Source organism: Salvelinus alpinus, chromosome 38 (genome assembly GCF_045679555.1).
Source record: "Salvelinus alpinus chromosome 38, SLU_Salpinus.1, whole genome shotgun sequence".
Taxonomy (NCBI): Eukaryota; Metazoa; Chordata; class Actinopteri; order Salmoniformes; family Salmonidae; genus Salvelinus; species Salvelinus alpinus.
In genome coordinates, this window is record NC_092123.1 from 8,085,935 (window position 1) to 8,093,072 (window position 7,138).

A 7,138-nucleotide genomic window follows, 5' to 3' on the forward strand; every position below is an offset into this window, starting at 1 on the left:
AGCTTCTGAGTTTCACTTTGCACTGAACTCTGGGGTCCAGGTGACTGTAGTGGGAAGACCACTAAAAGGTCAACCCCTGTGTTTTTTGGGCACCTCCCTGGAAGGGGAGGCCCCCTACCTCATTAATGGACATCTTTGGATATGGCGGCTATTGTATTGCAAAATATAATATCAATGGTTACAGGCCGGAAGGGCTCATTCCACTAGGCTACCTCTTTGGCACTGTTCTAAGGAATTTCCTAATGGGAGATTTGCATTTTGGCATGTGGGACCACCCCTTGGGCAGTTGCAGTGACCTTTTCACTGCCACACCGGCAGTCATGAGTCATGTCGGCAGTAAAATTCCATGTGACTTTTGAGTCACGGTAATCTCCTCTTATGCACTCTGGACATGCTTTGGTAGTACCCAACTTGCTAACAATCATCAGGTCCTAATAGCCTGGTACACAGGGCTCTATTGTCCCTCTAACCACTGACATCAATGCAATCGAAAATGACTTCAAACACTTATCAAAACAGTATCATGCTTTTAAAACTCACCTCACTGTGATGATCCATTTGAAGAAAGGAGTTCAACAGCAGGTTGAAACTGAGTGTGAAACATGGTCGTTGTGGATGTTGTTTCCAAGCCTAACAACGAAATGGACAGCACTTTCTAAGGTGATGATTCATTGAAAACACCAATAAGCACATTAGATCTTATGTTTTATGCATACTCATAGGCTTATGAGCCCAAGTCCAGAATGTCTATCCACGAGTCTGGGAGAGAACGTATAGCCCTAGGGGATGCTTTTGGTTCATTGATTGTGCAAGGGCGGCTTACAGGTAGCCTACAATTACAGCGAATTTGATTTTGAATAGCGTAGTAATAGGGCATTTTTTATATTTCCATAATAATTTTTGGGGGGTGACATTACCTTTAGCTATACAGAATATCTCACCACTGTGCGTTTCCATCTCCTCCTCGCTCTCCTTAATTCCTTTTTTGAGTGTGCAGAGGGGCTGTCAATTTGTTCCAGAACAGATTGGTTCTTGGTTCCCCATATTAAGCACTAGGTAGCTGCAGGAACAGGGTTGGAGCCCATGGCATACAGTTTGGGCAGAATATCACCCGTGTCGCAGCGAGAGCATGTTCCTCAAACAGCAGTCGATGCGTGGCGTGAAAGTGTTTTTAAATTAAATTTCCCTGCTTCTCATATTCATTAAGCACATCTACCCTATAAAACCAAAGTAGGCTACCGGGCATCATTGAAAAACGGGCTGGCGGCAAAGCATGCAGCCTCCATTCGCTATTAGAGTGCATGTGGATGACATATATTAATGGGCCATTGTAAATAAAAAAAAATTAAGATTCAATTGAGAATAGTCTGACGGGTGAAAATATGATCACTTGATGAGAGAACAGCTGTGTAGCCTGAAGCAAGGAACAGCGCACAAGCATCCTCAAATCATCACTAGTTGCATCATATATGTTTCGATTTATACGACATTAAGGTTCGTATCTTTGACAACTAAAGTTGCCAAATAACTATACATCTAGGATATAGGACCCTGTTTCAAGTGATCACTTTTACGCTCAACAAAGTCACTTCATATGCACTCGCGCCGGAATGGGAAAAATATCCTTTATTTTATTCAGCTAAGTTCAATTATATTATTCTTATTACAAAATCCAATAATATAAAAATAATGCCATGGGACTTAGTGCATTCGGAAAGTATTCAGACCCCTTGACTTTTTCAACATTTTGTTACGTTACAGCCTTTTTGATAAAGTACAACTGGAATTGATATATAAATGCCAGGAATATTTACATTTTGAAGAATCTTATAAAATGGGATAAAGTTATGTATAGTAACCCTAGGTGTAAAATAGTAAATAATGGCTACTTCTCAGAAAGTTTTAAACTGTCAAGAGGAGTAAAACAAGGTTGTCCAATATCGGCAAAAATAAAAATACAACTTTCACATTACTGTGTAGTTTACCAATAAAATGGTCTGACGGTGATGTGGACATACTCGGTATACATATGCCGAAAGAAAGAAATTCTCACTACAATACATTTTTAATTGAAAGATAGATAAGATCTTGCTACCATGAAAAGTAAAATAGCCTTCTATTTGTGGGGGGGGGGGGGGAAATCAGATTAACTATTGTCATATCGCAGTTTACCTATTTGCTTATGGTCTTGCCTACACCTAACAACCTTTTTTTATTTATTACATGAGAAAAAAATATATACAATTTGATTTGGAATGGCAAGGCAGACAAAATTAAAAACGGGCCTATTTAAATAATGAATATGAATTTGGAGGGCAGAAATAATAAAACAGACCTCTCACTAAATGCGTCAGGTATACTTAAATCTGAATGGTTTTTCTAGCAGATTAGCAAAAATGTCTCACCCCATGTTCAAGAATGGCATTTTTCCTTTTATTCAAATAAGATCAAATGATACAATAAATAGTGGTTAAACTCAAATACTTCTTATTTTTTTCTCAATCAGTGTAAGGAACTTGTGCAAAGCTGTCATCAAGGCAAAAGGTGGCTATATTGAAATCTCAAATATATTTGTATATGTTTAACACTTTTTTGGTTACTACATGATTCCATATGAGGTATTTCATAGTTTGATGTCTTCACTATTATTCTACAATGTAGAAAATAGTAAAAATAAATAAAAACCCTGGAATGAGTAGGTGTGTCCAAACTTTGACTGGTACTGTATATATTTGTATGTATATACAGTTGATGTCGGAAGTTTACATACACTTAGGTTGGAGTTATTAGAGCTCGTTTTTCAACGACTCCACAAATTTCTTGTTAACAAACTATAGTTTTGGCAAGTCGGTTAGGACATCTACTTTGTGCATGACACAAGTAATTTTCCAACAATTGTTTACAGACAGATTATTTCACTTATAATTCACTGTTTCACAATTCCAGTGTGTCAGAAGTTAACATACACTAAATTGACAGCCTTTTAAACAGCTTGGGAAATTCCCGAAAATGATGTAATGGCTTTAGAAGCTCCTGATAGGCTAATTGACATCATTTGAGTCAATTGGAGGTGTACCTGTGGATGCATTTCAAGGTCTACCATCAAACTCAGTGCCTCTTTGCTTGACATCATGGGGAAATCAAAATAAATCAGCCAAGACCTCAGAAAAAAAAATTGTAGACCTTCACAAGTCTGGTTCATCCTTGGGAGCAATTTCCAAACGCCTGAAGGTACCACGTTCATCTGTACAAACAATAGTACCCAAGTATAAACACCATGAGACCAAGCAGCCGTCATACCACTCAGGAAGGAGACGCGTTCTGTCTCCTAGAGATTAACCTACTTTGGTGCTAAAAGTGCAAATCAATCCCAGAACAACAGCAAAGGACCTTGTGAATATGCTGGAAGAAACAGGTACAAAGGTATCTATATCCACAGTAAAACGAATCCTATGTCGCCATAACCTGAAAGGCCACTCAGCAAGGAAGAAGCCACTGCTCCAAAACCGCCATAGAAAAGCCAGACTATGGTTTGCAACTGCACATGGGGACAAAGATAGTACAATTTTGGAGAAATGTGCTCTGGTCTGATGAAACAAAAATAGAACTGTTTGCCCATAACGACCATCGTTATGTTTGGAGGAAAAAGGGGGAGGCTTGCAAGCCGAAGAACATCATCCCAACCGTGAAGCACGGGGGTGGCAGCATCATGATGTGGGGGTGCTTTTCTGCAGGAGGGACTGGTGCACTTCACAAAATAGATGGCATCATGAGGCAAGAAAAGTATGTGGATATATTGAAGCAACATCTCAAGACATCAGTCAGGAAGTTAAAACTTGGTTGCAAATGAGTCTTCCAAATGGACAATGACCCCAAGCATACTTTAAAAGTTGTGGCAAAATGGCTTAAGGACAACGAAGTCAAGGTATTGGAGTGGCCATCACAAAGCCTTGACCTCAATCCTATAGAAAATCTGTGGGCAGAACTGAAAAAGTGTGTGCGAGCAAGGAGGCCTACAAACCTGACTCAGTTACACCAGCTCTGTCAGGAGGAATGGGCCAAAATTCACACAACTTATTGTGGGAAGCTTGTGGAAGGGTACCCCAAACATTTGACCCAAGTTAAACAATTTAAAGGCAATGCTACCAAATACTAATTGAGTGTATGTAAACTTCTGACCCACTGGGAATGTGATGAAAGAAATAAAAGCTGAAATAAATCATTCTCTCTACTATTATTCTGACATTTCACATTCTTGAAATAAAGTGGTGATCCTAACTGACCTAAGACAGGGAATTTTTACTAGGATTAAAATGTCAGGAATTGTGAAAAACGGATTTTAAATGTATTTGGCTAAGGTGTATGTAAACTTCCAACTTCAACTGTGAGTGTGTGTATGCATGTATGTATGTACAGTGGGGCAAAAAAGTATTTAGTCAGCCACCAATTGTGCAAGTTCTCCCACTTAAAAAGATGAGAGAGGCCTGTAATTTTCATCATAGGTACACTTCAACTATGACAGACAAAATGAGAAAAAAAAATCCAGAAAATCACATTGTAGGATTTTTTATGAATTTATTTGCAAATTATGGTGGAAAATAAGTATTTGGTCACCTACAAACAAGCAAGATATCTGGCTCTCACAGACCTGTAACTTCTTCTTTAAGAGGCTCCTCTGTCCTCCACTCGTTACCTGTATTAATGGCACCTGTTTGAACTTGTTATCAGTATAAAAGACACCTGTCCACAACCTCAAACAGTCACACTCCAAACTCCACTATGGCCAAGACCAAAGAGCTGTCAAAGGACACCAGAAACAAAATTGTAGACCTGCACCAGGCTGGGAAGACTGAATCTGCAATAGGTAAGCAGCTTGGTTTGAAGAAATCAACTGTGGGAGCAATTATTAGGAAATGGAAGACATACAAGACCACTGATAATCTCCCTCGATCTGGGGCTCCAAGCAAGATCTCACCCCGTGGGGTCAAAATGATCACAAGAACGGTGAGCAAAAATCCCAGAACCACACGGGGGGACCTAGTGAATGACCTGCAGAGAGCTGGGACCAAAGTAACAAAGCCTACCATCAGTAACACACTACGCCGCCAGGGACTCAAATTCTGCAGTGCCAGACGTGTCCCCCTGCTTAAGCCAGTACATGTCCAGGCCCGTCTGAAGTTTGGTAGAGAGCATTTGGATGATCCAGAAGAAGATTGGGAGAATGTCATATGGTCAGATGAAACCAAAATATAACTTTTTGGTAAAAACTAAACTCGTCGTGTTTGGAGGACAAAGAATGCTGAGTTGCATCCAAAGAACACCAAACCTACTGTGAAGCATGGGGGTGGAAACATCATGCTTTGGGGCTGTTTTTCTGCAAAGGGACCAGGACGACTGATCCGTGTAAAGGAAAGAATGAATGGGGCCATGTATCGTGAGATTTTGAGTGAAAACCTCCTTCCATCAGCAAGGGCATTGAAGATGAAACGTGGCTGGGTCTTTCAGCATGACAATGATTCCAAACACACCGCCCGGGCAACGAAGGAGTGGCTTCGTAAGAAGCATTTCAAGGTCCTGGAGTGGCCTAGCCAGTCTCCAGATCTCAACCCCATAGAAAATCTTTGGAGGGAGATGAAAGTCCGTGTTGCCCAGCAACAGCCCCAAAACATCACTGCTCTAGAGGAGATCTGCATGGAGGAATGGGCCAAAATACCAGCAACAGTGTGTGAAAACCTTGTGAAGACTTACAGAAAACGTTTGACCTCTGTCATTGCCAACAAAGGGTATATAACAAAGTATTGAGATAAACTTTTGTTATTGACCAAATACTTATTTTCCACCATAATTTGCAAATAAATTCATTAAAAATCCTACAATGTGATTTTCTGGATTTTTTTTTCTCATTTTGTCTGTCATAGTTGAAGTGTACCTATGATGAAAATTACAGGCCTCTCTCATCTTTTTAAGTGGGAGAACTTGCACAATTGGTGGCTGACTAAATACTTTTTTGCCCCACTGTATGTACACACATACTACCGTTTGAAAGTTTGGGGTCACTTAGACATTTCCTTATTTTCTTTCAAATTTTTTTTTTTTTGTCCATTAAAATAACATCAAATTGATCAGAAATACAGTGTAGACATTGTTAAGGTTGTAAATGACTATTGTAGCTGGAAACGGCTGATTTTTTATGGAATATCTAATAGGCGTACAGATTCCCATTATCAGCAACCATCACTTCTGTGTTCCAATGGCACATTGGGTTAGCTAATCCAAGTTTCAGTTCCCATTAGGAAGGATACCAGAGGGCATCCTACTGGGCACTTTTGATGTGGAGAGCTTGTACACTAACATCCCACAGGAGGCTTGCAGGCGCTACAACACTTCCTTCAGCAGAGAGACTCTACCCTTGCTCCATCCAATGATTGCGTCTTACAATTTACTAAACTGGTATTATCCCATAACTACTTTGTCTTTCAGTCAGACTTTTCCCTTCAAATTCAGGGTGTAGCCATGGGCTCCCCTTTCCCCCCCAACTATGCAAACCTGTATGTGGGACAAATTGAAGAAGCATTCCTTTATAAAACAGAGACACACCCCTTACTTTCTAAAATACTTCTATGGAAGAGATACATAGATGATGTCTTTGTGCTCTGGGAAGGAAGTCAGCAGGAACTAAATGAATTCCAAACTCTACTAAACGAGAGCTCTGAATACCTCAAATTCATCATGCAGACTGATGAGAGAAAAAAAAACTACCTGGACTTATGAATTATCAAAGAGAATGATGCATTACACAGACAGACTTATACACAAAGCCCACAGAGCGCAATACCTTGCTATGTGCCGATAGTATGCATCCCCTTCCCCTCAAGAATGGCCTACCATATGGCCAGTTATGCAGGGTTAAACGAATCTGTGTCCACCAGTCAGATTTTGACAATGCTAAAAATAAATTCAAAATGAGAGGCTCCAAGGACAAAACTCTTGATGCTGCAATGATGAAAATATCTCAAAAACCAAGAGCGAAATTACTAAAAACTCAACTGACGAAGAAAAACAACGCAACCGTCTTTTGCACTAAGTAAACCAAGGGTTAGGAGAAAATGAAAGCAATCTTGGAAAAGCACTGGCATAT